Genomic DNA, 18,638 nt, shown 5'->3' on the forward strand with positions numbered 1-18,638 from the left:
ATCTCATCTCTGAATCAAACACTCATGTTTATTCTCAGATTTTTCTCAGGTTTTCCAACACTGTTTGCTTGCTCTCTGGCTGTTATTCTAAGTGTGAATACAATTTTTTTATAAAATCATTCTCTGACTGTCTAACTCCTATCTCAAAATCTCCTTTATGTTTCTACATGTTTTTGTTTTCTTTCTTTGTATTTTATTATTCTAAGAAGAGGATTGTTTATGAATAATATCGCTCCATCCACCAATTTTCTGCTGCTAATCTGGGATGCGGGGGCAACTATCTAAGCAAAGAAGCCCAGACATCTCTGCTCGGTTGAGTTGGGTACCAAGGTGTTTCCAGATAGAATTTCTCCAGCATATCCTGGGTCTATCCGAGATCTCCTGGATATTTCCGAAAATCCTTCCCCAGGGATTTTAATCCTAATCAGATGACTAACCACCTGACTATATCCCCAGGTGAGGTCAAAAGCACTCCATCCCTGCTATAAACTACATGGGCAAAGCACTACTTTTTACACCTGAGACGCATGACAGATTACCAGAATTGCTTTAAGACAGACCAAAAGTCATTTTCCATGGCATAACTGAACTCCTCCCACACCCAAATTTTGTTTCTGCAACTGCCATTGCCATGTTTGTCCTTGGTTAGCCTGTCAGTACCCATCAACTGCCTTTGGAGTCCCAAGCTGTAAAGGCCTCCCTTATTCAGTTGATGGATCCCCTTACTGCTGGCTTCCACCCCCTGCTTCATGGATAACTGCTGCCCTTATGGCCGCAGCTCTGAGTAGCCACCTCAACCATAGAGCCATGGAACATCGCTCTTTTTAACTCAATGTCCACAGCTTCCCTTAGACTGTAAGAGAAATTCATCCTGAGGTGCGAGCTGAAAATCTCCCCGATGGAAGCACCTATGATCCCAGCGCACCCTCAGTATATATTTGGGTTAGCCTGGTCTGTCTGACATTTTCCCCCGCCATATGATCTAAATCACAAGTTTAGTGATAAGTTGACAACACAGTTCCTCTCTTCACCTAAATGTGTCCAGGACATATAACTGTATGATGACACGACTATGAAATTGGTAATCAACTTGTGGCATAGAGCATTCTATTGTCGAGTTCACTTATGAAAATCTTTATGCTGAAAAATGGTGTTCATTATAGACAAACTGTGACTAGCACAGAAGTCCAATAACAACGCACCACTTAGGTTCAGCTCAGATAGGCTGTTTCTCCCAGTCAGATCCTTCCAGATTTCACTGTCATTTCCCATGTGAGCATTGACGTCCCCCAGCTAAATGACAAGAATGCACTGTGGGAGCACCTTCCAGCACTCCATCCAAAGTTCTCCAAGTAGGCCAAATACCATGACCCAATTGATAACACATAAGTACAGACAAGAGTTGGAGAACTTTCCTCAATCTCAAAGTCACAGTGTCCCACTCGTCTACTGGGGTAAACTCCAAAGTACATGCTCCATGCCTGTGGGCTACAAGTAAGCTTAAACTGCCCAAGATCTCTCACCCTGGGCAACTCCATAATGGAAAAGGATTCAGCCCCTCTATCGGAGTTTGCTTCCAGAGCCCATGTTGTGCATTGAGGTGAGCCTGACTATACCTAGATGGTATCTAATTACCTCCTGAACTAGCTTTTGTTTCTTTTTCCCGCCCTGAATACTTTTTATTATTCCCAAAATAGGCATATGAAACATATCTTGTCTGGTCCCTCACTTAGGACCAATTTCCCTCGGATGACCCTACCAAGTGCAATTTCCTCAGACAACATAGCTCCTAAGATCATTTGATACACACCAACCCCTGCACTATTAGTTAAGAATTTCAAATACGTTTGTTCAGTTTATGTTTCATGTTTCTTATTTTTTGAGCTTAAGGAGATGGGATGCATGACACTGCAGCTGAGGGGACCTCTCAGTTCTTTAAATAAACGGAGTGTCCTTGGCATGAGTGCTGAGGCAAATGCTGCTTTTTGCTTGTGTAGTCCAGCTATTCTTGAAATCCTGTGCTGTGTAAATGCTTTTTCCAGTCTCATTTCTTGATTTGTGGACTTGTTTATTTTAGCAGTTTAGTTTAAGTCTTACAGGTAAATCCTACTTTGAAATTCTCTCAGTGAAATTAAAGAATTAGTCATAGAACTGAATACTTTTGCACCTGCTTAATACCTACTTTAATTTCAAGGGAGAATTGTCAGGAAATGTAAAGTAATTTAGGTTTGCTCTCATCTCTGGACTCCAAAAGAAACCACCCATAATAGGGGCCTGACTTTGAAGTTGAAAAGGGAATAGGAAGGTTGGTTCAGTAGCAGAGAGAAATTAAGAAAAGTTTGAAGGTAAAAGAGAATGTTGAGTTATTGGAGATCTGGGCTATTTGGACAGCAACTGATAAGACTGAGTTAATGCAAGTTGGTTAGTATGAAAGCAGCATTTACAAGTTACAAAAATAACTCACCAGAAGTTGTATTTTAATTAGGCTAAATATCATCAGCCACAGTTATTATACCTGTATGTGATCTCTGAGAAATCTGCCTTCATAAAAAACCGTGATGGATCACTACCACTGGGTGGAAGTGGGGGAAGAATGAGACATTAAAATTCATACAACCTTTACTTTTTTCTGGGATAGGTGCTATATTTAATTTTTGTGAGTAACTATACTTTATTTAATTATATTTTTCAATGAGATGAAGCTTTAACCTATTTAGTGCATTTATTCAAATAACATTATTAATGATTTCCAACCCATATATTTTGCAGGGTAAATGAATCCAGACTATTTGTCACAAAGCATTTGCTCTGTTTATTATGTATAGGGTTTTATTGCAGCGGGAGCCTGTCCTGTTAATCTGCTTTTGTCACTGTATAGAGATTTTATTGGGTATTACATGCAACACTCCTGTTTCCATCCTTTTCCATTCTGGAGTTGGAAAAGTAGAAGAAAGTCTGGTCAGGGCTGGGATTGTGGCTGCTCACTGTTGATTTAGGAGAGAAACTGGTGTGTAAAGTACCACTCATTGTGGTCAGTTGCCTGAATATTTAAATGTTTTCAAACTGGCATCACTTAGGGATGATAATATTAAATGGAAAGACAATAGGCCACTGATGAGTAAGTGGATGGTGGTATTTTTTTTCTGACACACTAATACTGATGAGCCATGACAAAGGGCATGGGGCATCATTTTGGAACTACAGACAATATTAAATAAACAATAACAAGCTTAATTCTTCCTTTATAAGTTTTTAGCTTGCTCTAACAGACTGCAATAAAATATTAAAGACAACTTGCAATTTACAAAAGTATCTTACAGGACTCTTGAAAACAATTTACCTAACTATATTTGCATTCTTTCTTTTTTTGTACCAATAATGGTGCATTCTTTTTTTTCTTGTAAACAATAATTTATGAATTTAATGCATCTGCTCATTTTTCCTTTCTTGTTATGTAATTAATTTATGGTACTCTTAATTTAAAGTGATCAGACAATATATAACTTAATAGTAAAGGATTTGGAGACAGCAAGAAATTACACAGAGGAGTAGAACGATCAAAGCTTTAAGGCAGAGCCACCCATTGCTCCATCATCCATTAGCTAGCCCATCATATGCCTGCAGGGTCCAGAAGCCCATGTGAATTTTTGATACGAATTACGGCCCGTCCAAAGGGCCAACAAAAGATATCACAGACACAGAGATGTCAGAGAAAAAGATACAATTTTTACCTAGATATCAGAGAATGCAACTTATTCATCAACCCTACTTCTAAATCTAAAAGCTTCCCAGGACAATGTCCTCTACTGACACTCCTATTCATTTTCTGTAAGCTTTCTAAGATTATGAATATCCAGACTTAGATATATTTTCTTTTACTGATATTATTTTATTATAATAATATAATATAATATTTTGCTTTTGTTTTTATATCCAGAGTAACCGAAGTTATAAAGTAAATACAAGGTACCTAGTATGAGGAGAGAGACACTATGTTTCTCACAGGGTTAAGCAGAATGTGAGAGGCATGTGGTAACGTGCCTCACTGGCATTACCAGCAAAAAAACAAAAATTAGTTTTGTGTCCTCTGCAGTGTGAAGAGTGGCAGTAGTTTTAGGAAAAAGGGACAAAAAGCATAAAGAATAAAAGCTTGCCTTTCTGTTCATTTACAAAGTGCAGAGGGATGTCTTCGTTGACGATAGGAGCGCCTTCTGGGGAGCGTCGCGAGGGGTCTCGTGTAGAGTGGAAAGGCGGCGCTACCATTAACTGACCGAGTAGTATCCACTTGCAGAGCCACAGCACCATACGTCACCACAGTTGTAGACATAGACATAGAATTACTAGATGCCGCATGACCTGTCACATCATACGTCAACATTGCTGCCATATTACAAGTGGCACTGCTGCGGAGTGAAGTAATGGATAAAGATGCCTCACGCATGTGGTGCTTGGGATTGTACAAACCGCTGTACGCTCCAAACCAGATCCCGGGGGATTACATTTCATAGGTAAGGCTGAACAACTGTTTTGGTTATATTTGGCCATTAGAAAATCCTGTTTTATAATCTTAACTTTAGCTATGCCAGGCTAAGCTAGCAAAGCTATTCATTTTTGTGCTCAAGTGAGCCTCCAGACAATGTTTTGGCTAAACGTATTTAGTCACTAACTATGTAGATTGTTGTTAGCTGTTAACATTTCTCAAACTCTGAAGGTCTTCCAAAGGAATCCACCTCAGGAAGCAGTGGGAGGTAGCCCTTAGACGGGATTTTGACAAAGCTGTCCTGTGATGTGTGCCGTGCTAGTTTGGTAACAGATGCTGTACGGGCATCATATGATCAAAGCTACCACTTGCTCACATTAAAAAACAAAGGAGGTTTGATGATTCCTTCTGAGGGTGCTGTCATGGTGGTCAAAGTAGCTGACCGTGTTATCCGACAGTCGACATTAGGGCAAGCTGTCAGTGTATCTTTGATTAATCAGTTTGTTCGAGCTGAGATTGGTTCAGATAATGTGTTTTTTCTCAAGCAGCACATTGAGGAAACACAGTTTGAAATTGACTACCATCATTTTATGCTTATGTCTTTAGTTGTGTCTGTCTTCCACTAACTACAGCTGCACCATATTGCCAGACTGAATACTCTCAAATTACTGAGTATCAACACATGGAAAAAACTATGTAAGACAGATTTTAGATCCTATCCTGTATATATTTAAGTAACCACATTGTGTGTGTGTGTGTGTGTGTGTGTGTGTGTGTGTGTGTGTGAGAGAGATTGAGAGAGGAATGAGTGAAATGTTTTCAGAAATTATTAAGCCATTTTGTATACAATAAAATTGTTTATTTTTGTCATTGAGTGTATCATTTCACTGTTAAAAGAAAGACCATACTGTCAGTTGCAGTCTTACTATTTTGACTTTCAGATATTGGTCAAGTTTTCATCTCAATAATTAATATTAATAATAATAATAATGCATTTTATTTAATAGGCGCCTTTCTTAGTATTCAAGGTCACCTTACAAGAAAATTAAACAACATTAGTAAAATTAAAACAAGAGAAAGATAAATCAAAAAGCAATAATTAGCAAACAAACAAAGATAACTGGCAGTAACAGTGCAAATTTCACAATTTGAAAAGATTAGCTTTGAGGGCAGTTTTAAAGTGTGTTATTGAATCGAGCTGATGAGAGGGAAGAGAATTCCAGAGTTCAGGAGCACAATGAGAGATGCTTGAGCTCCCATAGCACTGAGTCTGATGTATGGTACAGAAAGTAGAGCTGCAGATGAGGATCTGAGTGAGCAAGAGGAGTGACAGTCTGGAGAAGATCAGTGAGGTTGTGGAGACCTTTAAATGTCAAGAGCGGTGCATATATGCATATGTGCATATATGGGTAGACGCCGCATTCACTGTGTTGCCCAGTCGATAATATACGTCAGCATGTCCACCCTATTGCAAGTGGCAAAAGTGCCATTTAAGCTAATACAGGTAGACATGGAAACTGGGTTTTCCGATGAAAAAACAATGACATTTAAAACAGTATCATTTACATACAACAGATTTTGGCGAATCATTTATATACAATTATTTATATCCATTTATACACTAATAATGACAATTATTAAATAATAATAATTATTATTATTATTAAATAATTCCTCCCATATAAGAAACATTTCTCGGACTGCCTTCTTCCATCGCCGAAACATTTCTAGACTTCGTCCTATTCTTACGCAACACAGTACTGAAGTATTGGTTAATGCCCGAGTCACCTCACGTATAGATTACTGTAATGCTATTCTATCTGGCATCCCACAAAAATGTATCCATCGCTTACAACTTATTCAAAATTCTCCTAACAGGATAATAACCTGCTGTTTTAAATCCACTGAACATATTACACCTATTCTCTCTCAACTTCACTGGCTACCTGTTCACTATAGAATACAATACAAAATACCGCTCTTAACATTTAAAGCTCCCCATACCTCACTGATCTCCTACAGACTTACGCTCCTCTCGCTCACTCGGATCCTCATCTGCAGCTCTACTTTCTGTACTACACATCAAACTCAGTGCTACGGGAGCTCAAGCGTCTCTCATAGTGCTCCTCAACTCTGGAATTCTCTTCCCTCTCATCAGCTCGATTCAATAACATATTTTAAAACTGCCCTCAAAACTTATCTTTTCAAACTGGCATACCAATTGTGAATTTTGCACTGTTACTGACAGTTATCTCTGTTTGCTAATTATTGCTTTTTGATTTATCATTCTCTTGTTTTAATTAAACAACTAATGTTGTTTAATTTTCTTGTAAAGTGACTTTGAGTGCTAAGATCATGAAACGGGATTTTCTAATGGCCAAATATAACCAAAACAATTGTTCAGCCTTACCGATGAAATGTAATTCCCCGGGATCTGGTTTGGAGCGTACAGCGGTTTGTACAATCCCAAGCAGCACATGCGTTGAGGTATCTTTATCCACTACTTCACGCCTCGGCAGTGCCACTCGCAATATGGCGGCGACGTTGACGTACGATGCGGCTGGTCATGCGGTGTCTAGTAATTCTATGTCTATGTCTACAACTGCGGTGATTAGCTGTGGCTCTGCAAGTGGATATTATTGAGGGAACTGACAGGCCGGGATGGCGTTGTCTGTCTTCCTCATAGCGCTGCAAGAAGAGAAAGTGCGAAGTGTCTTAGTATCGGTTTGCCGCGGTTTAGAAAAGAGATCCCGTATCGGCAGTTGCCTGGGCAGTAGCTCGGGGAAGGAAAGAAAAGTGCTTACTTTCAGTTTGGGAGAAGCGCAGTACAATGTCTGAAATGCCGGCATAGCTATTCGCTCGCGCACGCCCCGGCGGCTCGCAGTTTTCTAGGAATTTTGCGGGGCAGTGGACGGCTCTCTTCGTAGACGCGTTCACGTCATCGCGTGCTCATGGAGGGATGACGTTTAGCAAGTTAATTGGTCGGCGTGAGGGCGCCGAATACAAAAGAGAATTTCCGGCCTCGCGAGGGGGTCTTCTGGCTAGATCGTGCAGAGAGAGAGAGAGAGAAAGAATAGTACTTGGTAGAACATTGTCTTGAGTTTACCAAGCACTGCGGCATGTGCCTTGATTATTGTAAATATTTGTTTTCTTCTATAAATATCTCTGGATTAGCTTTGGATGAGGTATTTATTGGGTTGTGGTTAATGGTGCACTGTTTATTTTTTGTATATACACTTTTTCTTTTTCTTTTTCTTTATTTTGAGTATTTTTCTTAGTAAACCCTAAATTATACACTGTTTGGAGGAGCATCTTCCTGACTTGGATTACTGATAGATAGATATATACATAGATACTTTATTCATCCCCAAGGAGAAATTCACATAATCCAGCAGCTGCATACTAATACAAAAAACAATATTAAATTAAATAGTAAAAATGCAGGTAAAAACAGGCAATAACTTGAATAATGAATAATGTTAACGTTTACCTCCCCGGGTGGAATTGAAGAGTCACATAGTGTGGGGGAGGAACGAACTCCTCTGTCTGTCAATGGAGCAGGACAGTGATAGCAGTCTGTCGCTGAAGCTGCTCCTCTGCCTGGAAATGACACTGTCCAGTGGATGCAGTGGATTCTCCATGATTGACAGGAGCCTGCTCAGTGCCCATCGCTCTGCCACAGATGTTAAACTGTCCAGCTGCATTCCTACAATAGAGCCTGCCTTCCTCACAAGTTTTTCCAGGTGTGAGGCGTCCTTCTTCTTTATGCTGCCTCCCCAGCACACCACCAGCGTAGAGAGGGCTCACCACAACCGTCTGGTAGAACATCTGCAGCATCTTATTGCAGATGTTGAAGGATGCCAGCCTTCTAAGGAAGTATAGTTGTCTCTGACCTTTCTTACACAGAGCATCAGTATCTACTGTGGAGGAAGACAGCTTTATTTTTGAGTATGTATGGGTTTTAATTAATTTGTGTGCATTTTTCTTTTTGTTTGGGACTTTCAGTCAGCACTGTAAATAATTCATTTTTGGGCTCCGTTTTTATAACTGTTTTGTGTGTCCTTTGCGGTATTGGACTATAAATTGATATGTTTTCCGCACTACGTTATTTTTGTTTTTCTTTATTTGCACCTGTAAATAAATTTTCACTTTATTTTTTTTGCAGAAACCCAACCCTTTTGTGTCTGTGTCTCCCTGTCTTACACCTCCATCCTTGTCACGCTCGGTCCTGCATACTAGACACCTAGAGTGTAGGCTGGTGTCCCCCAATTCCCACTAAACAGGGTGTCACAAGGCACCCCTTAGGTAGATAAGTGGTTTGAATCAAGTATGGCTAGGTTACTCTAATGGATAATTGTGCGTTGGCCTTCAGATAGGCCTAAAGACTGATATTCCTCTGTTGTGTTCAGTTGTAGTTTCTGCCAGAACGCTATCCCCCTAGCGTTCTCCCCCGTTCTTATAAAATATATTACCTGTTGATGGGATAGCAAAGGAGTTTAGAATAAAAGTAAGTCTTCTTGATTGGTGATCGTGCGTGCCTGTTGTAAAATAAAGTGAGTTAATGTTCTGAGTAATCAATGGGTGGCTTATTATTTCACCCAGCTCTGGACATAACAAAATTGACGACGAGATTCTCCTCTTTATATTGTGCATACTTGCAGTGAAAATGGCTGTTGCTAATGTGCCTTTTCCAAGTTTTTTCTTCTGAGTCCGGGCGAGCCCGCGGTGCCTTTCACAACGTGGTTTCAGATGTTCAATAACTATCTTCTTGTAATTGACACTACTGGGGATGTTTGGCCTGACGCTATGAAGAGAGCTGTACTACTTCACTGTCTTGGGATCGAAAGTCAGTGAATTTTCTACACCCTGCCTAACACAGGTACAACGTTCGATACTGCTGTAGAAGCTTTGAAAGTATACTTTATACCTAAAGCTAACATGGTCGTTGAATGCCATGCATTTCGTAAGAGGACCCAGGGATCACAAGAGACCGTTTTACAATAGGCCTACATGGCGGCACTACGTGAGCTTGTCACAACAAGTGTATTTGCCGAATGCGCGGACGAAATGATTTGTGACCAATTGATTGAGCATGCATATAGCCCACGCATCCGTGAAAGATTGCTGTTGGAGCCAGACCTTACGTTGGATAAAGCAGTAACTCTTGCTACGCAGATTGAAGCGGCTATAGATCAAGCTAAAATAATTTCTATGAACTCCAGCGTCATGCCAGTACAGACAGTGCTACATAAGCAAAGGAATAAACCCAGACAGCGACAGACACCTGCTACTACTATGTCTGCTAACCCTGCTAAGGGGAAAGCGTGCTTCTGATGTGGATCACAGTAACACCTGGCTAACTCAGTGAGCTGCCCTGCCGCAAAAGCAACTTGTAGGCATTGCAAAAAGACTGGGCATTTTGCTAAAGTGTGTCGCTCTGCCCAACCCTGTACACGGGAAGTACGTGAGGTTGAATTGCCAGAAGTTACTGTACTATATACAGAAAATACAATACATACACTTGCTAAAATTTCTTGTGCTGTGGAAATCTCAGCTCCAGGCTCACATTCCTGCTCACCGGAACTGATTGTTGACACTGACTTATCAGTCTCAATATTACCACACTGTATTTACACCCGTGACTTCAACAGCATTCCTCTGACAAAACCTACAGTGAGACTTGTGACGTATTCAAAATCTCATACTTGGGTGCCAATCTGTAACTGTGTGTTTACATGGCCGTACAACTGTGGCTACATTTTTCATTGTGGAAAATGGAACCCCGCTAATGGGTAGAGACTTAATGTCACTTTTACATGTGCATATCGTGAACAATAAAGCTATGCCTTCTGATGCTGCAGCTTCCACTTTGCCTGTGCCAGTCTTGCAGTGCGCTGCTGTGCCCCTGTCCATTGGCTGTGTTAAAAACTTCTCCACCGCATTAAGATCAATGAGACAGTACCTCCTGTGCGACAGAAGCTGTGCCACTTACCTCTGTCGGTTAGAGATGCTGTGTCTGAAGAACTTGATCGCTTACTTGTCATAGAACGAATTGATGCTTCTGCTTGGGTCTCACCTATTGTAGTCACTCAGTGCAAATCTGGTAACATTCGCATGTGTATTGATCTGCGTGAGCCCAATAAAGCAGTTATTGTAGACTCTTTTCCCTTGCCACATATGGATGAACTACTTTCTGCACTCAGAAGAGCTACAGTATGGTATTTTCTACCATTGACTTAGGCAGTGCCTACTACCAAGTACCACTGCATGAGGACAGTCGAGACCTGACTGCTTTCATTACACATGAGGCCCTCTTCAGGTTTTGTCGGGTTCCTTATGTGTTGGCATCTACACCCTCCGCCTTCCAGAAAATGATGACTGCTAATCTCGCTGGATTACCTGGCATGGAGAATTACTTGGATGATGTAATAGTACATGGACCTGATTTGACTACCCATGACAAGACCTTGCATTCTGTGTTATGCCGGCTGGAAGATGCTGGCCTGTAGCTAAACAATGACAAGTGCAAGTTTTATCAGTTCAGCCTTCCTCTTCCTTGGGCATATAGTGTCTGTTGATGGCCTGCTTCCTGATAAGGCCCATGTACAAGCCATCATGAATGCTCCTAAACCCACAGATACTGCTACTTTGCGTTCTTTCCTTGGGCTGCTGTCTTGGTACTCTAAATTTCTACCAAACCATGCTACTATCATTGAATCAATGCACGCATGTTTGAGACAATCTGCAGGTGCATTCCAGTGGATGGCTGATGCACAGAAGAGCTTTGAGCAGGTAAAAACGTTGCTAGTGGATAGCCCTGCTTTGGCAGTTTTTGACCCTACACTGCATACTGTAGTTTCTACTGATGCTCCTGACTACGGTCTGAGAGCCATTCTTTCTCAACTCGGTTCTGACAACATAGAAAGAACTGTGGCATTTGCTTCATGGACTCTTTCCACTACAGAGCGTAAATATTCAATAGTGGAGAAATAAGTGCTAGCTTGTGTGTAAGCTCTAGAGAAGTGGCGAACGTACCTGTGGGGACGTCGTTTCACCCTGCGCACGGACCATCAGGCATTGACAACGCTGTTGACCATCATGGGGATTGGTCGTTCTGGGATGCGCATTGCAAGATGCTCTGCACGTCTTCTGTCATTTAACTATGATGTAATATATTGCCAAGGTTCTCAGAATGCTCCTGCTGACTGACTGTCTCGTCTGCCCTTACCTGTTGCTCCTGCAGCTGCTGATGATGCTGAACCAGAGTTTGTTGCTCTCCTGTCTGTGGCACGTAAGACATTGTTTCCTGCCTATTTGGAGTCTGCTTGTGCTGAATGTCCAGACCTCACTAAGCTACGTACACAGATTGTGTGGAGCTGGCCTCCTTCTCCAAAGGATTTGGATGCTGATCTGCTGCCATACTACAAGCTCTGTCTGGAACTTTGTCAGTGACAACTTTGTGTTTTGTGGTTCATGTCTGATTGTGCCAGCTAGCCTTCGTTTATCATTAATTGCAATAACACATGAAAGTCACCAAGGTGTAGTATGCACCAAACAACGACTCAGAGAACTTTACTGGTGGCCAAAGATGGACACTGATGTTTGTACTGCCATTAGTTCTTGTCAGACATGCCAGATGAATGACAAAACAGCTCATCCACACCCCGCTCCGTTTCAGCCTACACCTTTTCCAGATGGCCCATGGGAAATAGTGGCTTTGGACATTATAGGACTCTTTGACACTGTTGCATCAGACTGTGAATATATGCCTTGACCCTGATTGACTACCATTGCAAGTGGCCAGAAGTAGCCTTCTCCCCTTCCATAACTACTGCTAATGTACTCACATTCCTGTCTTCTATTTTCAGTCACCATGGTAACCCCACGAGTCTGGTGACAGATAATGGGTTTCAGTATACCTCTGCTGCTTTTCTGGAAGAAAGACAGATTAAATATCACTGCTCCTCACTGTATTACCCTGCTGCTAATGGAGCTGTAGAACGATTCAATCGATTACTGAAACATACAATTCAACTAGCTATTCAAGAACACCGTCCCTGGAAAGCTGTCATTACAGACTTTTTGCATGTCTACCGTGCTACTCCACACGCAACTACTGGCATTTCTCCATTTGAACTCCTTCTTGGTCGACAGATGCGCACAAACTTGACCTTACTACCACCTACTTCTTCAGGTTTACAGTCTGCCAGTGATGTCCGTACCACAGTTGAGCAACACCAGAACAGATTGAAAGTCTATACTGATGCCAAACGGGGTGCTTGCTTGCCTAGTTTCAAAACAGCGGATAAAGTGAGGGTCAGAAATCCTCTGCATGTTCCAAAAGGACACCAGAAGTTCAGCAACCCTGTCACTATCAATAAGAATGGGTGCTCATACATACATTTTGAGTGATGGAAAAACCTGGAATGCATCCCATCTGGTTGCTTTTCCAGACTGTGCATCTACACCATCAGGTGCTATTGATAAGTACAGCTGTGTATCATCAGCATAGCTGTGGTAACTCACGTTGTAACCTGAGATAATCTGACCTAACGGAAGCATGTAGATTGAGAACAGCAGCGGACCCAGGATAGAGCCTTGTGGAACACCATATCGGATATCATGTGTCTTTGAGATTTGATTACCACAACTCACAAAGAATTTTCTACCTGCCAGGTAGGATTCAAACCAATTTAAGACACTGCCAGAGAGGCCCACCCATTGACTAAGGTGATTTCTAAGAATATTGTGATCAATGGTGTCAAATGCAGCACTCAGATCTAAGAGGATGAGAACAGATAAATGGCCTCTGTCTGCATTTACCCGCAAGTCATTTACTACTTTAACAAGTGCAGTTTCTGTGCTGTGATTTGTTCTGAAGCCTGACTGAAATGTATCAATGTATCAGTCATAGTCCCCTAGTACCTTTACTTATATTCAATATTCCCTTGAATGGTTTACTCTAGATATTGCAGAGTTTAGCAAAGTCCGCAAGATGCCATCAGTACGTGGCAGTCATTAATGATGCAACATAATACACAGAAACCTACCCATTAAGGATAGTGACCACCCAAGCATTAACAACAATAATCTGGTCTGTTGAGTTGAATACATAAGGAAGCACTGTCTGATGACAACATACCATTTTCATCCTGAATGTTTTGGGAGTTGAATATTTAGGGAATTAGTGAAAATTCAACACCTATTTTTATTATTACTTGGTTAACACCTTTATACTAGGAAATGTACAACATTTGAGACACAATTGGTTACATTTCTTTTTTCTTTTTCCAATTGTAGCAAAGTTAGTTGACTAGGTCATGGTCACACAGGATTTAAACCCACAACCTCAAGGTTTGAATTACAAAGCCAATATAACCACTTTTAACCAATATACCACCTGCATACACTGGTGGACGATCCCCGGATGGATGCTCTAGATGAAAGGCACCACATAACACTTAAAGAGGTGTTGTGCAAGGTGGTACAATCTAATCGGAAATACTGGAATAGGATTTGCTGTTGCATCTCCTGTTATTTTTGCCTATTGAGAGGTCCAATAGGGCTGGATTTGATTTTTGCCTTTTGAGTTGCTGTATAGTAGGCAGCCAAAGGCACTTTTAGACACAGTACGGAAAGTTTGTGAAGAGCAACCAACCTCAGAGGAGAGTGTCATCTTTCCCCAATTACCAGAGGGATTAGATAAAGTGAAACCTTTCATGCAAACATGTCTAGAAGCTGCCTTGATAAAGCAGAAGTAGCTGTAAAACAACATTGCCACAGACTTAATTTTAAGGAATTTCAACCCAAAGGGGCCAGTAGAGTAAGTTATTATACATCTTAATAAAAGGAAAGTAGAAAAGATTTATCTTGTAAATATTTTATGATCTTGGACCCCATGTGATGTATAACCTGGAAAAGCTGCTGGGTTCATTCTCATAGATCAGGAAATAACCATGGGCAACTCCCATGGCATAAATTGCTAGGACTGCAGAATGAATTCACTAATATCATGAGTGACAGGCCAGGTTTGATACACCACATTATACATGATGTGCAGGTGTAATGGTGAGAGAGCAACCCTACAGAGTACCTGAGGAAAAACAGGCCAAATTCGAAGAAGAGGTACAGAAGACAAGTCTGTGAAGTTTATTAAGAAGAGGAGATGGCTAATGGCACTTCTCTAATGACTTCAGAGAACTCAATCAGGTCTCTAAATTGGATGCCTTGCCCATGCCAGCAGTATATAAACTTACTGAGAACCTTAGAAGACCTGTTACCTTGCAATAGCTGATATACCACAGGGTTACTGGCAAATAATCCTAACCTTGTAGTGCACTGCCACTGAAAAAAATTGGCAGCCCAAACAAATATGGACCATTAGATGAATCATAAGACAAAAAAAAACATTGTGAAGATCAAAACCAGAAAGACCATCTGTTCTATCTGTCACCCAAACCAAATTGTTAATTCAATACTCAATGTCAATAATGCAGTACTCATAATCAAGGAAAAAATCACTAAGTTTCAAAGCTTTAAACTGCACTAAAATCTAATTGAGAGACCTTATTAGAATCCATAGTCTTAAGACACAGTGAAGCACATGTTGCTGATTTTTAAAGTGTCATTCTGGTGATGTCACATGACATGAATTGTGCAAACCGTGCCCCCAGCAATCAAGCAGTGTGTCTTGATAACTGAACCACAAAATGGCATGGCCCACATTAAATAAAATGGTGAAGAGATAAAATGATAATATAACAATAAAATTTTTTAGGATAAATCTGGAGACAATAATCTATCAGAATGATTATATAGAGAGACTATAAGTTAATGTATGTCTGCATAATAACATTTAGCAAAACAGGAAACTGCTTTTCAGTACCAGTGGTGACCATTGGCAGTTTCAAACTGCAGCATTTGGCCCTCATGGGATTCTGGCCACATTCCAGGTTCAGGTAGCCAGACTCCTTAAGTCCCAAAAGGTATAGAGTGCAATGGACATAAATATAGTTCTTATCTTTTCGACCATTTTTGAGGAAGACATACAGTATCTGCAGACAATGGTACATTCTTTCAAAAAGCAGAGCTATCAAATGTAAATTTGGATTACAGGAAGGTAATTACTATGTTTGGGCTATGTAGTGTGGATATACAAATAAAGTCACAGACTTTCTAATTGAAGTATACTTTAATCCCAAATTGAAGACATGGGATTTTTCACAGCTGTTTATCTTCCAGACAGATGCTTCACAGAAAGGATAGGAGGCAGTTCTGTCCCAGAATATTAACAGTACAAACTATTCAATCTTCTAATTCAGTTGGAAACTATCACCTCCTGAGCAAAGGTGTTCTACCATGAAACAGGAGGCCTTGAACATGAAATGTCACTTTAGTGTCAGATATTGTCGTGCTGAGCTGGATGGCTGATATCTGGGTGCCCAACTCCCAAGTAATCAAGTGGCTCTTGGGACTTCAGTCGTGTCACTTTGAGGGTCAATAGTGTAAAGGTCATTTCTAAGAAAACAGAGATGCCTTGTCTTGGATACATAGCCTCCACCTTATGTGTTAGAGCCTTATTCAATTTAATCACTGAGAGACAAATTCCAAAACTAAACTAGGTTGGTGGTCAAGGACAAGGTTTTTACACATCCAAAAACTTTCTTTGAGTTTTCTAATTATAGATAGAAGCAGGAACAAGAAGGTATGTTTATAGCATCTGCACTGCTTATTGGACACTTACTTGTCAACAACATTTGAATAAGAAGAAAAAAGAACAGCCACCTCACCCTGGAGTTCTGTCTGTCATAATGGTGTAATATCTGAGTGAAGTATTGATGGAATTCATCAGGCTGGCCAGATTATAGAACTTTTTGAATCAAATTACTTGAACACTGCTAAAGAACCAAAACCCCATCAACAGATAACAAAACTCACCAATATTGCTGTTTTGACTTTTGGACCAGACTGTTGTTCAAACATTGATGTTCTGTATTTCTGTGCCGTATCAGTTTTTTGTTTCATTAAGTTATATCAGCATTCAAATCACATTAACTGCCATTTTCCTCTTATGTTTGAGTGGTTTGTTGTTCCTCACCTATCCTCAGATGCATGTATGTGTGTGAGTAGAAATTACCCAGGACTGCCAAATAAAAGAACTTTTCCAGAGAGTGCATTGCACTTTTAATACAATGCATTTGGAAAGTATTCAGATTCCTTAACTGTTTTCGCCTTTTGCTATGTTACAGCCTAATTTTGTTGTAAAATTCAGCTTTCCTGACTCTGTTCAGGATAAATAGGTTTGAAAATGGATAGATAGGTGGGTCATTTAAATACATTTGTTCCCCACATCAAACAACACTCAATTTCCTAAAAACAGGATTTTAGAACTTTCTGCATATATATATATATATATATATATATATATATATATATATATATATATATATATATATATATATATATATACATACACAAGTGTTCCGTTCTATTTAATAACCGGTTCTTTGATTTTTGACACTTTTTAGAACTGAATTTATTCAACTCTATTTCCCATTGGGGACTAATAAAGTACTATCTATCTATCTAATAATATTAATAATATTAGACGACGAAAAACAAATTGATAAATCTGTTTATTTCTTTTATAAAATGCGTTGCTTCTTGAAATCTAAATTTCAGAATGCTCGTTCACGAGCCACGACTTGAAAAACACAGATTGCCTAGGGAAAATAAATTCGGGCTTTGATGTTAAACTGTAACTCCGTTTCGCTCAGGTAAAAGGAAGTTACGCATTGATGATTGAAGTTTTCGCTTGCTGATTGGAGGAAGTTTATTATACGCCATTTCCGATGGGGAACAGGAACTGGTAAAATGAATGTGTTTTGTACTGAGTAATGGGAAGTAAACACTCTTTTTTGCTTTGAATTAACCCCGGCTGGATCGCTTTTACTTTATGGCAGTGCAATTAAGAAAATGTCAGACTCGCCGGATACACGCAGCCTGGTGTCAGCATCTTCTCAACTTAACCTCACAGATATCGAATCGGTGAGCACTCTTTTTGATGTTAAGGCATCCCCGTTAGCCATTCTTATCGACATTTATTTTGTCCGCAGACTTTTTGGTCTTCATACTCGTGCGTGAAAAATTTAATTTGTATGTGTTGCCCTGATTTCATGCCCCTGTTGTATTCTGTGAGGGTGACGAATCCTTGCTCCATTGTTTCCCTTTGCCTTGCACTATATGCAGTTAAATTATATTTACTGTCTAAAGCTCTCCCAGTATGCGTTTTCAATTTGACTCTGAGTTTTATAGTTTGTTTAAGAAAGCCATTTCTATGTGTCTTTCTGTTTTCAAAAAGTGTCCTGCAACTTCTTATTTATGATTTCAGCGTGCAGAGACGGTTGTAATTACACAGTTACTTGACCTTTATCGTCATCATAACCTGTTGTCAAAAGATTGATCCGTTTTAAACTTTGTTTCACAGGCTGGTCCATGGAAAGAGCCCAGCCTAATCAGTGAAGTGCGAAGACACATAAACTGCTTTATATTCGTCCACTGTCAAATCCTGTTGTCCATTACATAGTGGCGACGAGACGTCGTGCATAAACATAGCTTTCGGTTTATTACGTTAAGTGATTCAGTAAACAGCATATATTATATATAGTTTATATGGATCATTCCATATCAAATCATCCAATGTCACACACACACACAGTTCGGTTGCAAAAAATTCTGGAAAAATGACCAGGTGTACCCATTTTAGTCAGGACAGACCCTGTAATTTTTTTTTTTTTTTTTAAATCAAAGATCAATACTTGGATACAGCCAGTTTACCGAGGGTAGGGGAGTATTGATTTTATACGGCCTAATTTTTTCATCAAATTTCACAAGTTCGCTGGTGTTCGAGTTGGTATGGTACGTGACGAAATTAAAACATTTGGTTTGGTCAAAGTAGCCCCTTGAAATTGACCATACATTTAATTTGAGTTTTTGGCTTAGCTATGTTTAGGCCTCATAAACACTGATCTGTAACCAAAACAGATTTTTTTTCCCTTACTCAGATAACTATATAGGCATTTTGAAAAAGCAATAAACGGTACAGTAACTGTGTCAGGGTTTAAACAGCAGACCTCTCAAATCCAAAAAATCTTTTGGA

The 18,638-nt window shown here is 40.0% G+C and overlaps 2 protein-coding genes across 2 annotated transcripts in view; one reads left to right on the plus strand and one right to left on the minus strand.

Annotated features, from left to right (window-relative positions):
* LOC120531173 (kelch-like protein 10) overlaps positions 1–7,345 on the minus strand; it is a 40,962-nt gene extending 33,617 nt beyond the window's left edge. Inside the window, exon 1 of the mRNA XM_039756340.1 lies at positions 7,285–7,345. The gene's annotated coding sequence lies outside the window, so the exon portion shown is untranslated. The remainder of the gene's footprint in view (positions 1–7,284) is intronic.
* The window catches only part of vps8 (VPS8 subunit of CORVET complex), a 740,642-nt gene that overhangs the window by 96,736 nt on the left and 625,268 nt on the right, over positions 1–18,638 (plus strand). The gene's annotated exons all lie outside the window — the stretch shown is intronic.

This window comes from Polypterus senegalus, chromosome 6, assembly GCF_016835505.1.
Source record: "Polypterus senegalus isolate Bchr_013 chromosome 6, ASM1683550v1, whole genome shotgun sequence".
Taxonomy (NCBI): domain Eukaryota; kingdom Metazoa; phylum Chordata; class Cladistia; order Polypteriformes; family Polypteridae; genus Polypterus; species Polypterus senegalus.